General features: G+C 47.5%; 1 protein-coding gene across 1 annotated transcript in view; it reads right to left on the reverse strand.

The window, feature by feature from the left end:
- The window catches only part of LOC144174538 (cell adhesion molecule Dscam1-like), a 345506-nt gene that overhangs the window by 162157 nt on the left and 163285 nt on the right, over positions 1 to 20064 (reverse strand). The window lies entirely within an intron of this gene.

Genomic DNA, 20064 nt, shown 5'->3' on the forward strand with positions numbered 1-20064 from the left:
CCACACGAAAGTGACAAATAAGCAAAGAGGCTTTCCGGACTCAACGTTAGGAAGACGATGATTATTTCAGTGAAATGTTTCTTCCAAACTCCCAAAGTGAGGCAAACCTACGGGATATGCCATTGATCGTGTTTTGCAGGGGTGAGGTGCACCAAAAGCATTTCTTAAAATAACTAGTCAGGTGGGTTCTACACTAAATTACCATTCTTAACGTGACGTTGCTCAGCATAACGCTTATACCAGGTATCAAACAAGAGAAGAAATAAGGGATAATCTTCCAAGTTCTGCAATTGTTAGATCATTTATTATTTGGGTTTCACATTGCGGTTATAATACCGTAAACGCTTGAGCTTTTGAACACGTACCAATGGAGAAGGCTTCACCCTCAATGCAATGGGACCACTACGTAAACGCAGGTCTAAAGAGAGTTAATGTTGGCGTTCTGCTGACCGCAGAGAAAGTAAATAGTTATCGCCGACAGACTACGCGAGCGCTAATCTGTCATCCGCTTATAAACTGGGTACACTGATAACGCACCCTAAGTTAAAATTGGGAGTTTCAATTAACTTCTTATAATCTTGGCCTCAGTGGACAGCTATGGATGAATTTAAATCGCTATGGACGTCTCAATGCGCCGACATTCGTTCGCACGGAGTTGTACTCTTCAACACAAAGAAGGCACCAGAGGCATTACTCCGCACACCATGCATTTCAGCACGATGTCTTGGTCGCTTCACCACAACGCTGGTAATTGGTTGAAGCGTTGCATTTTGTTTGTCGTTCTCGTTCCCAATTTGTTAAGCGGTTATTAATTTGTGCCATTGTGGTTTTCATAAGAAATGTTTTTCACAGCGATGGTTTTCAATAGTTTATAAAAGCGAGTAATTTTCCGTACATGTGTCTACGCAATGCTGGATGAGTGAATGATTTGCACCTGGAGGCCATGTTCCCAGTCATGCAGAGGTATAATTGCCGTCTTCAATGTCCAAACTAACCTGTATATCTTTGCTACACCCCTATAACGCATTGGAGGCTCTTGCAGCACAGCTGTTTACTTGGCGTAGTCGGGAAATAAAGGTGTAGTGTCGTCCACTGGTTGCTCCGTCCGTAGGCCACACTAAAAAAATCTAGGACACTTAAGCAGTTCTTGTGGTGCAGTGAACGCGAAAGCAGAAGTGTTCAGTTGTAAAAAGGATATGCTGGTATTGTGTTCTCCACCATGGTGTACTAGGTATGACTCCGTGGCGTGTTTGATTCGCCTTGTACATGGTACTGCTTCCGCGCCATCTGTTGTCCCACAGCTGCTGTTGATGAAGACAGCTGGCAGTCCAGTTTTGTAGCTCCAGCCCCTTCGCCATGGCGTCTCCTGGTTCTCCCTTATCGCCGTCTCGGCCACTCAGCTCTGGTTTTTTTTTTTTGTGGTTGATTTGACACCCCTTGTTGCTGGGTTTTCCACTGGTTTGGCTCTTTTTGCCGCTGTTGATGCAGAGCTGTTGATGCAGATGGTTGAAAGTCCACTGCCGTGTACACTACACCAATCAAATTGGAAGAGGTGTCGCGTGGGAGGCTATGTGCTCATTACATTTACATTCATGAGGCAATGCCTACAGTGGTGCCACCTTTTGCATATCGGCCCGGGTGGCACGTGCCCAGCGCTGCCACTGTGTCCTCTCATTTTAATCATCCTTCTCTCCTCTCTACACCCTTTTCTTCCTCCTTCCGTTACAAGGGCTGCGAGGCTTGGCCAACCGCTTTTGCTAGCGCTATGAGCGGAAACATGCCTTGCTGTTTTCATTATTGCTAGTTCTCTAATTACAGTCTCAAATTATTCGTGTAAGGAGCGGTATAAGGGTTTAACACACACTCTTATGTCTAGGGTCACAACTCATCCAGTACCTCCATGTTTCGTCACTTGGAGTAATCTATCTATGGTGGCCCAGGTGTTCCGGGCTCGCCTCACTTTCCGAATAGTGCTAGTGAGAGTTATTTATTTATTTATTAGAGAATTCTAGTTTAATTTAAATTAGCTGCTTGGTTCTGCTGCTGCTGCTGCAGCTACTGCACGAGCCTCCCTGAGAATTGTGACACCGTTGTTTTTCTTAATCTTTGCCCAGTCAGCCATGTTTTGTGCCATCCGTCGGCCGTTTTGTGTGATACTGAAGCCTTATTTTCGAACAACATAGTTTACTAAAGCCGTTGCATTAAAAATCCTCTTCACAATTTGGAGACGGAGTTTTCGATCAATAAAAAGTGTTTGTCGTCATTTTCATTGTCCTTTTCGACGCGTGCGCAGTCAGCAGCCAGATAAATTATCGTCGCTGCCAAACAAACGAGATTGGGCGAGATGATAAATGTAAGCCAGTGCAATCGTCGCCGCCATGTTACTTGGCCCCGCGTACTGCGGGGACGCAGCGCAGAAGGTGACATCTTTCTCAGCAATTTTTGCAGTATATTCCAAAGTGAACCAGATCACCCGCTGTTTCGCTTGAAATTCTAGCACATGTTCAGGAACCATCTGTATAAATTAATTTTTCGCCCTTGGAATTTGCTATGTTAAAACGACTGCAAAGAAGTTGCTTGCTTTTCATCGGCTCGTTGGACTTTTTTTTTTAATCTAAAGTTCAAACGGAGCTGGAGATTAGAAGATTATCGCCCACATATGAGCAACAAAAGGTCTTACGCACTTTGATAAATGGACGCTGTTAACGCGTCGCTGGGCTTCTCCGATTGTTCCTTTTTACGTTATTAACAAACTTCTATCTACGTGAATTGAAGCTGAAACAATTGCAGGTATTTTCGTGATGCTTGAGACTAATCTCACATTACTAACACTGAAAAGGATCCTGCGCGATAAGCAAAATACACGCAAGAAACGCTGAACGACTATTGAGAGCGTAACATGCTGCATCAGCCTAATGGCTACAACATAGGCACTGTCTGCTTCCCGAAAACTAACAAAGTGTTTTCTCGGACAGTTATTTCTCGTTTTATCAAGGCTCTGAAAAAACCATAATTTCGTACATTAAAAAAAAAGGCTGGTGCAAAAATTTATCGAACAATGATATACTGTAGCAACGCTGAAAAGCCATTGTAGCCGCCCGGAAAGGAAGTCCATAAATTGCTTTCGTCATTATCACCAACCGTTTTCACAATTGCCATCAACCGAAAGCCGAAATCCGGCACTGTAAGAACCCAACAAAGCGCTCGTTACGGCGCCTTTAAACGAAAGTGGTAAAGACAAAATTGACAGAGGCAGACTATCGCCATATTTCAGAGAAAATAAATCTGCGCCCCTATTGAAATAAAAAAGAAACCTTCTTCTATTCAAATCTCAAGTCTTTGTACTGTTAAGGTTTGTTGTCCCGTTCGCGCACTCATATTACTCGAGCTTAACGTTTTCTTCTTGTAACGGGAGCGAAAGAAAATACAAAAAGGAAGAGAAAACAATTGGCCTCTTTTCCGCATCATTTGCCGCTGCGCATTACTTTCTCCTTGCATCAGAAACCAACAATAAAAATTCGCGCATGCAAGCGCTTCATTCTGGCCAAATTCAGCCTACCTACAATTTCCCTTCCGGGAACCGGACAGCATTTGCAAACATTTTCATAGTAATTTCCTCGGCCGGACGAGAACGCAATTTTATTTCTCTTCGTGTTTCTTTCGGCGAAATCGACGGACGCAATTGTTCCTTTCAGGGATGCTGCGGGCTTTTCCGTGCTGAGCGAAATTGGTCTCTGTAGAGCACAAAGACAGCACAACGCCGACCTCTCATCATGGGCGTGCCTTGCGGTCCAAATTGACTTACAAGTGACTTTGTGGCCACTTTCTGCAGACAGCAAAGATGCTCTTTCGCAAGCCGAACGGAAATTGGCGTAAGATGATTGTTTTGTTTCGCGCAGAGTTCTTCAAAAAGACTTTCGCAAAGAGCAAAGACCTTTCGCAATTTTGCGAATGCGAGAAACAGGCACGGTAACTATATTATACCGCGCTCTCATTGGTAGCTAACCTTCGCTACTGTAAACATGCTTCTGTTGAAGCCGTCTCTACTTTCGTAAAGTGACCGCATTAAGTTATTCGTGAATGCAGAAAGAGTTCATCTTTCAGGAAGATTTCATTTTCGTTGTAAGGAAATGTCGCGTTCAAATGGAAACTCATTCATTCAGAAATTACTAAACAATGCCCGCCCAGTCCGGTCACTGCCCTTGTGCTCGCTGCGCTAGCTAAACCGTCGTTTATAGTCATAGATGAACACACACAACGACATGTATTATTATCACCTTTATCACCCTCGAGTGCCTTCGGTGACGGTAGCGATATCAAAATTATTTTGTTTCTTATGGGTTTAGTAAACTACCCGCCGCGGTGGCTCAGTGGCTAAGGCGTTGCGCTGCTGAGCACAAGGTCGCGGGTTCGATTCCCGGCCGCGGCGGCCGCTTTTCTGACGGAGGCGAAAAGCAAAAACGCCCGTGTGTTCGAGATTTCGGCGCACGTTAAAGATCCCCAGGTGGTCAAAATTAATCCGCAGCCCTCCACTACGGCGCGCCTCATCGCCTGCGTTGCGTCAGCGCGTTAAACCCTACAATCAATCAAATCAACGAGTTTAGTAAACTAACGCAAAAGTAACGTGCACGTCATCAATGCACCAGGCCACTAATGATACGTTTAAGGTAGATAAACAAAAGGCTGAACGGAAGGCAAGATATAAAAATAACGGGCGATGCTTACAACTTTCTAAAAATGGGAAGGCGAAAAGCAAGGTGGTCCTTCTGTTGATCTGCTGCTGAATTTTCCATGAACTTCGTGGCCGCGCACGTCATCATTTGACCAGCCCCCTGGTCAAGTAAGAACTCCGAAGCCCGTTCCACTCGCTCCCCATCGCCAGAATCAAGCCCCCTGCCCGACACCGACAGTACTTTCAACTCCTCAGCGCGGCCCGTAATGCACGCGCGGCAGCGATGTAACGTCCTTTGGCGTTGTTGTTTCCCTTTCTCGGGGTGCTGTCCCCGGCTGGCGCTCACTGCCACCCCAACTTCAACATTTTGATTGATTGATTGATTGATTGATTGATTGATTGATTGATTGATTGATTGATTGATTGATTGATTGATTGATTGATTGATTGATTGATTGATTGATTGATTGATTGATTGATTGATTGATTGATTGATTCTGGGGTTTAAAACGCCGATGCTGCACCTTGGCTATGGGGCGTGCCGCAATGGAGGGCTCCGGAATAATTTTTAACACCGGGGGATCTTTAACGCGCGCCAAAATCTCGACACGCGTGACTTGGACCTTTTCACCTCCATCTAAATAGCAGTCACCGCGGCTGGGATTAAACCCGCGTCCTTGGGCTCAACCGCACACCTAGTTAGTCACTGAGCCACCTCGGCTGGTTTTTCTGTACTCCCTACGCACGTGCTTGAAACATAAAAGTCTAATGCTTTCGCCTTAAAGAGAAAATGCCGAGGTGAGGATAACAAGGTGAAAAAAGCTGCCTACGCCCAAATTTGTTGTCTCGGGGCCTCGCTACATTTTTGTAACTTGAAATTGAAGTAACCGTCACTACGAAAACATGGTAACAAAACAAGCGTATACAGCCCAATTGCTCTACCCGAGTGTGTTACTGTTCTGTTAATGGCGAGTTTACTGCTATTTTCGACTGTTCCAGTTTGACGTCAACCAGGTTTCGGCCATGCTCTCCTCCAGTCTTCAAACCAGTCAACTTTGGCAACACGCTTTCCTTTCCATCTCGCCTAGAAGTTGCGAGGTACGCCTCCCACCTTCGCTCGATTGTGCATTTCTCCCGGTCGCGCTCGGTATACACATTAAAAGCAAGCACGAGCGCTCTTCGAGCTGTGGCCTTCTCGCTCACGTGTCGGCGTAGCCCTGGCACGTTGCCGCGGGAAACTTTCACCCAGGCGCGCGGATGGAACTTGAAATCGAGTTTCACTTAAGAATGCACCCCTCGCGGAATTTCAACTTGAGTCTCTTCCCAACCAGAAAAATAGCATGGTAGGTAGGAGGGTAAGGAGGAAGAGGAGGCGAATTTGCAAGCGTTCATTTCTCTCCCGTACTTTTCGTTTCTTTCCCTGGTTTGCCATACTTTGTACTTTCTTCTTCTTATCCTGTTTCATCTCCAGAGAAACGGACCATGAGCCTCACTTTGTTCCCGCCATCTCAAAATTCCCCGCACCGTTTTTTTCTTCTCTGCCGTTTTCTTCTCCCGTTTTGCGCCGAATTGTCTGCTCTGTTTTTGCCGCCGTACGAGTCGCTTATTCTCTTAGGGCCAACGACAGGCTCTTTTTTTACGGCCGCAGCTTTGACTTGCAATGGGGCCGCGTCACGCAATAAGGCACTCCGCGAGGATGGAGAGTCGTTAAGGATGCCTAGGGATGCAAATCAAAGCGAACCCGCTAAAGTTTCTATGCTCATAACGAGGCGTGAGAAGTCCGCAAACCTTTATGATCTGCAGTAACAAGAAACAGTCAGGTGAAGTGAAAAAGGGAGTGCGTAGAGGGTTGATAGGCGTGCTGCTCAAGACAAGTTGAGAGCCAAATCACATTTGTGTGTCTGTCTGAAAACGTTTTTGAATGGCGTCATTTAAACACAATTAAGACGCATCTAGGTCCTTATTTGCCATGTGCTGATGTTACGATATTTGTTTTTCAGTCGGTGAAATATTCTGAAGTAAAATAAAAACGCGCACAGTGTTTTTTTTTTTTTTTTTTGCTTCCTTATTATCCACACGGTCGTGTTCAAGGGCTAGGGTCGGTCAATTGTGCTCCTGTTTCCGTTTGCTCGTCGACATGAGGCCGTGTGCCCATATTCGCATGCGTGTTTTTTTTTTGTTCTACAAAAAATACAACGCCGTCTATGTGCCCTTAATAATAGTGAATATACATAGCCAAAACATTTTCTAACGATTGTGACTGCTGGCCCGGTTTATACTCTCAACTTTGCTTCGCGCACATGAAGCTTTGGCCACATTTAGAGCAAAACATTTTTTACGAGGTCTTCGCCGCATTCTTTCAATTGAAAAAAAAACAAGGAAAAGAGCCTCGCCACAACAGGCACGGCCCCAGAAAACTAAAAAATCCGGAAGATGCTTATAACTTTCTAAGAACATCAAGGCAAAAGAATAATTCTACCTTCTCTTAATCTGCTGTTAACTTTTCGGTTCCATTTCGTGGCCGCCCTCGTCACCACTTGAGCAGGTTCCTGGACAGCACCCTCCTAAGCTCGTTCCGCTCACTCGCCCTTACCAGGAGCCTTCTCCCCCCCCCCCCCCTTCCCCCGCCAGTGCCTTCCCCTCTCAAGGCGGCTCGTATTGCAAGCGCGGCAGCGACTTGCCAGCCTCCGACGCAATTTCCATTCCCTCCCGGAACCGCGCTGCATCGCCGTTTTTCCGAGCCCTCCCTCGATTCTTCACCCGCACTGCTGTTTCCCTTTCCCGGCGCGCGACCCCCTCGCGCTCTCTTCTACCTCACCTTCAATTTTTTTGTGCCAATGATTTTTTTCTACCTCACAACACACCCATTGGAAATATCTGGAGCTGTTGCCTAACCGCCGCGGTGGTTGGTGTGCTGCTGAGCTGTGCTGTTGGTGTGCTGTGCTGGTGGTTGGTGTGCTGCTGAGCACGAGGACGCAGGTTCGATTCCCGGCTGCGGCGGCCGCTTTTTTGGTGGAGGTAAAAGTAAAAACCCCTGTGTGTACGAGATTTCAGGGCACGTTAAAGACGCCCAGGTGGTCAAAATTAATCCGGAGCCCCCCCACTACGGCGCGCCTCATCGCCTACGTTGCGTCGGTGCGTCGAACCCTTCAATCAATCAATCAATCAATCAATCAATCAATCAATCAATCAATCAATCAATCAATCAATCAATCAATCAATCAATCAATCAATCAATCAATCAATCAATCAATCAATCAATCAATCAATCAATCAGACCTGTTGCCTTCAAGGGAAGCACGTCTGCGGCGCTACGTGCGCGCGAGCTGTCAGCGTGTTGTTTGAATAGAGGGCACAGTGTTCTGCACAGAAACGTGAACTGCGTAATTTACTGCGAAGCAGTGTACCTCTACCAGCCAAGGGTTCTGTTGTAAACATTGGCGTCAACATAAAAATCCTCCGAACAAATAAAAGGAATTACCGGCACCGCGAGGAATCGAACCGGCACCCTGCCACCCCGGTACCCGCCACCCCGAGGAAGCGACAGCCCTCGGTTCTACCGACTAAGCTACGCCCACCCGAGGAAACGGGGAGACAGACGGTGTACTCAACGAGCACAGCTTGAGGTGTACCACCTGTGCTCATTCAAAACCCTCGTGTGAAGTGCAAACCGCATAATGTATATAACATCGTTCACGTGGTTTATATTAGCGGCGAACGGAACAGCGTTTGGGGAGGGGCAGGATGCTTCTTGGGGGCGACGCATGAAACAAGAGTGTAGGTGACGCAGTGAGAGAAATGACGCCATAGTCGCGCGTGCCGCCCTATTCCTTAAACTCCGTCAGACGCTATTCCACGTTTTCTTTCCGCCGTTGCTGCGTTCGGTCGTCATCGGTTTCAGTCTTTGTAGAGCCACGTGTGCCAATTTAAGTGGCGTGGCATGGGTGCTAATTGTTGTGGGCCTCGTTTACAGCTTCGCAGACCAGCCACCTTCACAGTGTGGATTGGAGCCATTATATTTGTAATTGTTGCGCGTTTAGCTGGAGATGTACAGCGCAGCAGCGAACAGCAGGCTCGACGAAGACTATTCAATTGATATGCTATATGACACGTCGCCGTGGGTAGCTTCCTCCACAGTTTGTTGCATTATACCTCCGACAAAAATGGAAAAAACTGTTTGTTTATGGCTTATCGAAAGATTCCCCTTCTCCGAGTACGTAGCAAGGAGGGTGTATTTATGTTAAATGATGACACTAAGCTTAGGTAATGGCATGTTGGGCTACAGAGGCCGGGTGGAATTTCAAATAGCTTTCATACGTCTGGAATAAAGAGAGTGCACGGGGAAGAATTATATTTTTTAAAAAAATTTTTACAGGCGAGCTTCTCGACATCCGAACGGAACACATTTGTATTAAATGCTGCTGCAGCGTACACAGTCGGAAAGGTGGCAACAGGGCTTAGCTGTCGCAGGAGTGCCGTTTTGTAGACGGGAAAGGAAAGATAGTCCCTGACCGCGTCATCATTATGACCATACATCTGAGTGGTGGCCTACAAGGCCATACTACGGGAGTGGTCACTTGATTAAATGGTATGGTAGATAAGACCGGAGCATAGTGCGTGCCTCACGTCTTCTCCTTTCCTCACGTCTTCTCCTTCCATCTGTTAATTTTTACAGTACCAGTTCGTTCAGATTGGCTGTACTGCTACATCTATTCCAAAAGTTGCAGTTCCGCTAATATTAATGTATTCAAAGTAAAGTGATGACTTAATAGCAACGGATCACTTCTTGTCGCTATAGTTTTGCACAGAACGTGGGAAATTATGTATTATGTTGGGAAAATACCCGAGTAATGAAGGCACAAAAAAAAGCTCCAGAACCAAATGACAATGCCCGTGGCATTGCACAGTTATCTATCATAACAGCTGAGAAGGAGGACAGAGAAGGAAGTGTAGTTAAGCAAGAACAAATGCGGCAAAAGGACGGTTGCAGGAACAGGTAATTACCAACACGGAAAGTGTGATATCGAGAAATGTTAGGGACGCTAGCAGCTCTTAACATTTCAGCAAATTTGTAGGTGCGAAAGCCTTCCATTACCTACATCAAACACAAGGTAGCGGAGCGCTAATGGAACATATCGTCGTATTTTCGCAACTCGTTCTGCTCTACAAAAAAAAAAAAAAAGAACAGTAAGAAGACGCAACTAGCGCAACAAAAAAAAACGGCACGTAACCTTAAGTCAAACTATTGCCTAGTAAATACACACACACGCACGCACACAAAGTAAACAGCGATTACGAGACCGGACAGGGGTCATCAGGGCGTCCAATAAAACTCCGATAACGGGAACAAGGAACGCTTCATCCTCGAAAGAAATCGCTACGAGAGACCAGCGCCGCGAAAAAGACCGAGAAAAAAAGAAAGTTTGGGGCGGGTCTGGTCAGCGTAACAAGCGTATCCTCCGACCGATGGCTTAAGGCGACTCTTTCTACCTCGTCACTGATACACAAGAATGGCTTTCTTCCGCAGCTCGGTGTGCGATCCCAAACAAACACGGCGGCGCTCGAAGCAACACTTTTTACGCTGTTAGTGAGAAGCTCCTTTTTTTCTCCCTGTGGCCCGCGTAGCAGAACCTCGTAACTTTTATCCCCAACCATTAGTCTCGTCGGAAAGCACCGACTTTCGGCGGTTTCCTTCGCGCGCGAACAAAAGAAAAAAAAGGAGGATGGAACAGAACTAGAAAAAAAAAGACAACCGCAGCGAAGCAAAAAAGGAAAAGAATAAAAAAAACCTACCTACTGCCAACAAGCGTAGCCTAGCGCCAGTAAGAATAGGCTTGGAGTATGGAAAAAAAAAAGGTCGCCGGACGCGAAAGTGGAAAGAAAGAAGAAACTGGGAAAAGAAAACGAGTAAGGAGGCCAAGAAAGGAGTCTTGAAGGGCGTGTAAGCCTGGAAGCAAGCTTTGAGGGTATAAAAGGAAAGATGCAGAACGGGTGGGGGTTTAGTAAAGGGATCAAGTAACCGGGATGGCAAGGAGAGGGAAAAGAAACGGTGGCGAAAGCACAGAAAGAAACCGGGTGCGCGGTGGAAGCCCGCAACGAAGAAAAGAAACAAAGCGAAAGCGAAAGAAAGGAACAGGGGGGGGCGGTGTCACGCTTAAGCCCCAAGGCATCATCAGTCGGATTTCGACAAACCGCGGGAGGACTTATCTGGCCGGCCCAAGAAAGCGGCCGGAGGACCAATTACCCGGATATCCGAGCGGAACAGGAAGCACGTCCAACGCGTTGCCGGAACAAAGAGGCCCAGGGTCGCTGCAAGACGAAATAATAGACACACCCTATGTTTAGGGCAGCCGGACACGAAAAGCGGCTGCAAGACGCCACGGCGGGATTCCTCCAACTTGTCCCGAGGACGGAGGCGGAGGCGAAAATTGGATTGGAGAACTGAAAAAGAAAGAAAAAAAAAAAAAAAAAAAAAACTCCGTACGTCGTTTGGTATCACCGTTGGTCTTGCCTTGTTTGAGTGTAGGGTAGGGTTCAATCAATTTATCCTAGTTGGATGTGCTCGTAATTATAGAGGTATTACAAAAGAACTAATACTGGTAAACATTAATAAGATATAAACATAAAAAGCAGCGAAGAGCTGCTTATAGTTAACGGTAAGCGGTCTACAAAAATTGCACGCACCCCTAGGAAATGGGAAGAGGATGACGTTGCTCTTAAGTTGCAGTGTTTGCATGACGTCCCAGAAGGAATGCCGCTGGGGTCCGTTTGAGGCGGAAAGTTTATGGGCCAGTTTGTGACTGGGTGCGTCGAGGTACAACATACGGGGCGAAGCAGCAGTACGCTGTAATGTGTGGCCACCAGTGATGTTTTTGGCTCCCAGCGGCAGAAAGACCCACAAATTACGCTGCAATTATTTTGCAATTATTATTTTTGTGTGTGTGTGTGGGAAGTGGGGCGGTATTTATCGCACTCGGGCGCATGTGGCACAGAATTCAGCGTCAAGACGCATATGTATGCGATGTGGAATGGGTTTATATTTCCATTTGGCGGTGTGAATTAACTATGCAGACGGGGGTGGGTGCGCTTGGACGGGTTTTTATAAACCTGCATTTAGTCTTCGTTATTTCTTTACGTGTTCGAGCACACACGCAGTTTTTTCTGCTTAGAACAAAAGCTCCGACTTCGTTCTGACTGTAAACTAATCTGATAACTTGCGCAGGTTGAAGATCAGATTTGACCTGCCTGATAACTGTAGCTGTTTTATACGGTTGACCCACCTATTCATTCTCATCAAACATAGTGTCCGATGGTGTAGCTGTCCGTTGGGCACCCATTACAAACGAGTTGGAAACGTGTGCACGGGGTTATGGGGAATTCGCCAATATTGAGTAAAGCGGCTACTTCAGCGAGCTGACCATTGCCCTTTGAATAATCCTCTTTCTCTCATAGTGAATAACAAATTGGCGGTTGCGTGTTATCACGCGGTGTTAGTAACGCGCCGAAAAAAATGGGGTTTCTGATTTCAGGCATAAATATTGGTGTTATGTTTAACCGTGCGTCGCGCTGTTAGCCATCATTTGTTAGTCATCATTTCGCTTAGTATTAGCAACACAGAAATTGATAATCCTGCCGGTAGCACGTGGGAGAGATATAATGGCCAAAACCTGTGGGACCATGCTATCACACCTAACTGGTGCGAAATGAGTGAGTGAAACGCTTCATTAATGAGAGGCCACCAGGCCCTGGGAGGTGGAGGATAAGGAAAAAGTGGAAGGTCACCGCTCACACAATGACCAGAGTTTCAGTCTTGGGGTCCTACTCACAAAATTAAGACATTTAAGTCAGTCAGTGGCCCAAGGCGCAGTTACACTGTGCGAAATATCGTTTTTGTCGTAAGCTCGATCGACATTACGGTGAGCACGCCGGGGATTATTTAGTTGTTCGCGATGTTCTTTAAGGAAACCGTTATGTGTAAAGCGAATGCAAATGACGAGCGTTGTTGCAACGCAGGGCCACGTACGTCCGCATGAATAAGGAAAGTCTTGCATACTTGGTCTCTGCTGTTGTGGAAACGACGCCGCATCAACACGCGAACAATTTCCAAGCAAGAAAGATAGACAGAGAATAAACGCGGTTGATCTCCAGATGATGAGTACCTGATGGTGAGAACACCGGCCCGGTGGGGGCATCCTACAGTCGAGTACACTTCGGTTCTTGCTGGCTTCCCGTGCCCTCTTGGAAGCAACATGCGCTATGTCGAGAGCTCCGACCTTGTCAGCCGGTCCGCCAAATACTCGTAATTAGGCCGGCGAATAAGCGTGAGCGATTGTGAATATTGGCATTTCCATATCGGATGATACCTGGCGAAGGACAGAAATTGCAGGGGCTGCAGTATTGTGCGGGGTAGATAGAGTAGAGGAAGGGAAGAGGCCGGGCGGGGGTGGCGGGGGCTGTCGATGCTCGTGTCAGTCGTGAGAGAGGATGTCCGCGTAGCTAGGGAGCGTCGGTCTATCGGTCGGTTGGTCGGTCGGGCACTTCTGTTTATAGGCATAAATACCAGAGCGCCGAACCGGTTCCGGTGAGATGTCCGGCACAGGGTCGGCGCAACCGCGCGTTCGCGCAACCGGTTTCGCTCCATCTGCGGACGCGCTGTGGGGCGGGACGCTTAACAGGTACCGTACAGGCACCGGTCTTCGTTCTGCTATATCTCTTTCAGCCTTCACGGTCGCGAACCGTCTTGAAAAATGACTTTCTCCCTTAAAATCAAATCTTTTCCTGCCGAATGATTCTCTCAGTATGAAATAGGCGTCATGAGAAAATAAAATTATTTCTAATTATAATCTCGGTTTTCATCAAAACACAATGTGTTCAACGATTATAGTTTTCGTTTCATGACCTGCTGCCTCAATCGGGCAGTTAATAGTCATTGGCAATCTTCCGCGCGTTTCTCTACCCTTTCGGTCGCTGTGTCGGCTACAGCCATTAAGAAAAAGCGCCGCTTTTATCGATTACATCACTGGTTTAGGACTCTGCCCTCGAGGCCATCAGCATTGCTCAAAGTTCAGGCATAATAGTTTGATTAGCTGGGCACGTGTATCCGATCGTTGATTGGACTGGCCCGTGCGTCCTTGTCCTGCTTTGATCCTCAAATGAACTTTCCCGTATACGAAACAAGAATGGCATTATACTTTATCATAATTCGGTGACCCGGATTACCTGTTTGCGTGCGCGCACTCATCATGGCAAATTACCATGGCCACCATGAAAAGATCCTGCTCGCGTCCATACAAGTTTTTCATCTGTGCTACTTCGGTAGTCGCCAGATGAATCGATTTCAAAGCGAATGCGGCAATTATTCTTGAAGCGTGTCCTCGTACTGCTTTCCTATTTTTAACGGGGCACCGAAAAGCCTGTCCGAAAAAGCTAGCTGTTCCCGATAAGTTCACGAGCAAGTACGTACCAAATGAACACGCGAATAGGTCGGTATTAATGAGCTTGCCTCTTTTTTGTTGAGCCTTTTTTTTTGCAATGCATCATTTTGTCGATGCAGGCAACTAACTGTCAATAAAAGGGGGCTACTGTAAACATTTTCTGTCGTTACTACTATCAAATTCAATTTTTAGAACGTTCCTGGAACGAATTATGAAGCAAAAGTAATGGCAGCCAAATGCTAACGAGATATGTAACGAAAGTTCGATATATTGGAGACACGTTTAATGAAGAGGCTTCTAATCTGGTATGGTTCAGCAGTCTTATAGACTCGTCATAAGGCCTTCATTCTTCGACTGTTCGAAATGAAGACAAAATGAGATTTGTGCTCCTCTCACTCATCTTGAGGGGGTTGCCATTTGAGAGAAATTCCTCCCGATTCTTAGTACCAGCCTGAAAAAAGTGGATGTGTTAACGAATTGCCCCGTATATGCCTTAAAAATTTCGCATGTTTTATCAAAGACATTCTACCAGTGAGCAGTGATATACGGCATTTTCTCAAAAAATTTGGAGATTCGCAAAGCGACACCCAGACGAAGTGTCCCATGGGAGCACGTGAGATGCTGTCCTCATCTTTGTTTTTTTTTTTTTTGCATTTCTGATGCGCATTCGTTTTGTCCTTGAGCGGTTAAAAACATATTTTCACGCCCATGCTTACCCGAAACAACGCCGACGCTGCCTCCTCTCGTGATAAAATACTGGGGCTTTCGACTTAGAATAAATTCAGGGAAGCTTGCGCTCACGCGCAAGACTTGAATGGCGAAGCTGCTGTAGGTGAGCACTGCCGGACGCACAGTTTAGTTTCAGTATAACCTTATTTGCACAGTTGCGGTGCTAGTAGTCGTCGTCAGATGCATCGAAGAGGTCGTCGTTTTTTTCGCAGCGACTAGTGGATGCAAAGTCATCTTCAGCATTATCGACTTCCAGCAGCTCTTCGTCATGGACTCGAGGCAGCGATGGCCGGACCTGCCAGTCGTCTAGGGAAGCATTGGCGCATTCATAGCCATGTCTCCAATTATCCGTAATGGCCTTTAGAGAATGCGGCGGCCGCGGTGACCTCTCCCAAGCAGGCTGACTTTTCAGCTTGAGCATTAGCGCTGGAGTTTGTTTTTACATGAGCTGCAACGCTTGCCGACATCGCTGGAGTTCTTGGTTTTTTGTTTTTGGCTAAAGACACTGTGCGAGCCGGGGACTCGGCGGTCGCCACGAGGCACACGCTCACGAGCGCTGGGCATTTTAGCGCTTCTCAGAGTTTTTGCCAGTTCTTTTTTTTCTTCTAAAACCCCTGTGCGTGCCGGGGACGCTCAGCGGTCACCACGGGGCACGCTGTCCCGAACGTTCGCATTTCCTTGGCATTTTTTTCTGCAATACCGAACCGCTGTTAAAAAGAACGCGAGCGATGACAACATTACCCGCTGCCAGCATTACCCGCAGCCCAAGGATGAGGGTTCGATACCCGGCCGTGGCGGCCGCTTTTCTGATGGAGGCGAAAAACAAAAACGTCATTGAGTTCGATATTTCGGCGCACGTTAAAGATCCCCAGGTGGCCAAAATTAATCCGGAGCCCTTCACCACGGCGCACCTCCTCGCCTGTGTAGCGTCGGTTAAACCTCATAACCAAATCAACGGCAGCAATGCACAGCTACGTTTCCCGAAGTGCAAGTTACACGCTTGCTCCTTGTTTTTCTGCTATCAGTGAGGTAACGCCTCAGAGAAAACGAAGATAGTTTGCTCTTACCGGCGTAGCTTTTAGGATGCCATACTCATTTCAAAAGCTCATTCCAGGGTTTCAGGGTGCCCAAGATTGGTTTACGCTCCACGGGCAGGCAATCTTGATTAGGTGTGATGTCGCCGTCACTTTCGTCTTGTGCAACGAAAGACTAAAGCGCAAGCACCCTCTCCTTTTTATTCCTTTTCATTCTATGTGTCTCTTTATCAGATAAGATAACAAATATGATGTCACACGTTGTCCCTCGAATTTCGGAAAACGTGTTTTAAAACGTTCTCTTACCTTATCGCCTTTGGTTTTTATTTTTGAAAACACCGGCGGTCCAAAATAGTATATCCCGAAGAATGACATGGTGGCGGGTCGGTTCGCCGTTATGAATAATACATTAGCCTCCGAAGCACGTATGAGAGCCCCGGGGCGTCACACATTACGCTCCGCGAAAGTAATACCTGCCGAGCTACGTTGTTTCAAGATGGCAGGTTGTCGTTGATGCTAATGCTGACAATATGAGATGACTGCACAATATTGGCGTTAAATCGAAAAAGATGTCTACGCCAACAACTTAGGGGTGTTTGGTAACTGTGTGGATAAACCAACTGTATTTTGGGCTGGCGATTCCCCACTTCTTGTAGGAAGGGAAGCGTTTGGCGAATATATGTTGTTATACTTCAATTTCTATGCAGAAACTTTCACGTGAGTAAGTACATTTCTATCAGCATGTATTCATGCTGAAGGCGTACTTGATGCTCTCATTTTTTGTCTTTCAAATTTTCAACTGTTTTGCTTTTACAGAATATAATATAAACAGACATTTCACAGGCAAAGCCCCTTAGGGGCTCGGGCTGTGGACGTTCCCTGTCGTTGTTGTCGTTTCATGCAGTCACGCGTACTAAAATACCGGGGCACTCGTTTTCCAACGCCTCGCGCTAAAACGTAACTCGCACTAAAAGAACACACCGGGGCACTCGTTTTCCAACGCCTCGGGCTAGAACGCTTCGTGCTTCAAAGACACGAGACTTTACAGCAAAGCTGTACAACTCTACCCCCCATTGGATTTATTATCTCCGTGGTAAAAACGCCAAGGCGCCAAGAATATACTCTCACACTGCATGCTTGGCCCGTCCCCAAGTTTCACGTTCGGGGAGATTGCCCGGTTTTTTTTCGGTAGTTTGTTCAGGACGTATTATGTCCACGTCAAGTAATCGATAAAATATGGGCGCGAACATGCCAAAACAAGCTTTCGTTATTACGTGGCACGACAAAAATTGGTGAGTCGAACCATACATATGGCGGCGGATTACCCAGCGAAGCTGTTTCACTTGCATTGGGTTGCACTCATTTACACGACAGAACACGATTGATCTGGGTGCAGTCCAAAGGCGCGGATGAAACTACAGCGTTTTTACCGTGGTCAGCACCAAACATTGCGGGTGTCGACAATTCGTTTTTGTCGCTGGCGTCGAAGATATTACACTGTTAGCTGTCCTAGAAAATATGTCGCCTGATTATCGTGTGGGTAGCGTGCGCACCCTTCCCGTGAGCAGTATGAGAAGAAGCTGCCAGCTCCGGTCTCGACCCCAACTGAGGCTGGTGTAAAGGGCCGCGGCAGCCGGGGTCTCCAATAGAGTGCTGGACTGAGGACCCCGCATCAGATTATGATGCTCGTAATGGAGTTAATATCCCTCTCTCTCATGAGGTTTGCTTCTAAAGGGTGCTCCACAACGAGTACCCTTGTGTTACAGTGCTGACAGAACAACAGTTATCAGCGGAGGGGTTTACTGCACCTTGAGGGGATATTCTATATTTTAAGGGGGAAGCCCCTTAGGGGCCCGGGCTGTTGGCGTCTGTTGTCGTCGCCGTCGTTCGTCTCATGCAGTCACGGTATAAAAACACCGCGACACTCACTTTCCAACGCCTCGAGCTAGAACCTAACGCTTAGTAAAAGGAACACCGCGACACTCGTTTTCGAACGCCTCGCGTTAGAACGTAACGCGTACTAAAAGAGCACACCTTAGTACTCGTTTCCCAACGCCTCACGTTAAACGTTTCATCTACATTGGCAAAAACGTGTACTAAAAGAACGCACGGGGACACTCGTTTTTCAACACCTCGTGCTAGAACGCCTGGTCCTTCAAAGACACAAGACTTTTACTGCAAAGCTGTATACCTCTGCCCCCCAACGGTTTCACTTCCGTCGGCAAAAACGCCAAGGCGTCAAGGCCTAAGACGCCGATCGCTCAGCATGGAAACCGCATTATACACTTCATCAAAACTTCGAAACCACATCATACATCAACACCGCATAACCGCATCATACACTTGTACACTGTCTACTTCGCCCCTTCCGAGGCTTCGCGTTAGTAGAGGTGCCCCTGTTTTTTTTCAATGAGTTTCTCAATACCAGCAAAAAATCATTTCTGCCCCAGAATGTGGACAAGTAACCATCACAACCCTACATTATTGACGTGAACATACGTATACAAACACATACACATATCTTTAGTCATACTTGCATGCATGCATGCATGCATGCATACATACATACATACATACATACATACATACATACATACATACATACATACATACATACATACATACATACATACATACATACATACATACATACATACATACACACATACATACACACATACATACATACATACATACATACATACATACATACGTGCGGGCATGTAGGGTATTTTTTTTCGTGAAGTCCTTTTTGGGATTCGCCACCAGGAGGCTGACGCAGCCAGACGAGCTTCGCTTCGGCTCCCGCTTGATGCCTCCCAATCAGCGAATCTACATTAGCGCTGACTAAACAACCACAAACATCGAGCGCCGGACTTTGAGACGCCTAATCTGACACTAAGGTGATACAAATCGGACCTCGAAAGCCCAGAATGTCGGCCACGGGAAACAGCCAGCGCACAGCGCCCGCTGGGCCTACTTTGTAGGCGTAGCTCTTTGGAATAACAACCGTGCCGCCGCCGTGTGACCATGTGCGACGCGCTATCACAGCCCACACCACAGAGCACCGACATGGAATTCGACCTGCTCAGTGGACGCACCATTCACCCTGACAACCCGTGGATGCAGCCCATAAAAAAAACGCAAGCCAAGCAACGTCCCGGCCGCGCAAACAAGCCCGATCGCCCATGTGCACCGACCACCTGCCATGCCGTCCTCCAAGACGGAGGCCCGTGATCCGCCACCAAGACTCCCAACAAGCAACTGACCAACAAGCAACTGACTCCCAACAAGCAACTCGCTAGGCTGACCACCACACCACTCACCGAAGCTTTTGCAGCCAAATGTGAGCTCGACCTGCCGTCCTTCTATAAGAAAGTTACACGCCTTGGGCAACCGACTCAGAATGTAATCGTCGCAAGTACGCCCGACCCTGACCTTACCATCACTCTCAGCAACATACAAACGCTTCAGATCTCAACAGTGCTTTGCGAATTTGTCACATATATGAAGACTCCACCCGACACCTGCCGGGGTGTCATCCATGGTCTGTAAGCCACCATTACCGACTCAAACCTCGACTACTATCTCCTAGGAAATCAGCCGGCCCTAATCCACGCACGATTCATGGGTCACACCCGCTCGGTGCTTCGGACTTTCCAAAGTAACCACGTGCCCTTCTACGTAAAGGTGGGCAGCGTCCTCCTCCGTTGCCGACCATTTCACCGGTGTGTGCAAGATTGCCGCGTGTGTGGTGAACTTGGCCACCGGATGGACGTGTGTCCCCAACCTGAGGACTTCAAGTGTCCAGACTGCGGCCAATTCTTTCCAGCCAAGGACCATGCATGCCAGCCAAAGTGCAAACTGTGCTCACAACCGCACACCAAAGCGGGAGAGGACTGCCCTCGCCGCTTACTGCCAACCGTGCCGACACCCAAGAAAAGTCCTCTCGCCGACAACCAATAAGCTGGTAAGCTGTAGCTGCGCGCTCTCCTACCGCTCATTCCTCCCTCCAACGCGACACGCCCGATTTCCCCCCACTCCCTACCTCGTCTCACCCACTCCCACTCTCCCTCCCCGTCCCACAACTACTCCGCGATCTCATCAAACAACTGCAGGAACAAAACGCTAAACTTCTCAGCACTGGAAGCCGAACGCGCGGCACTACCTCATCCACACCCGCCGGTTACCGAGG

Source organism: Haemaphysalis longicornis, unplaced genomic scaffold (genome assembly GCF_048455015.1).
Source record: "Haemaphysalis longicornis isolate Haplotype H1 unplaced genomic scaffold, Haemaphysalis longicornis Haplotype H1 scaffold_3, whole genome shotgun sequence".
Lineage (NCBI taxonomy): Eukaryota > Metazoa > Arthropoda > Arachnida > Ixodida > Ixodidae > Haemaphysalis > Haemaphysalis longicornis.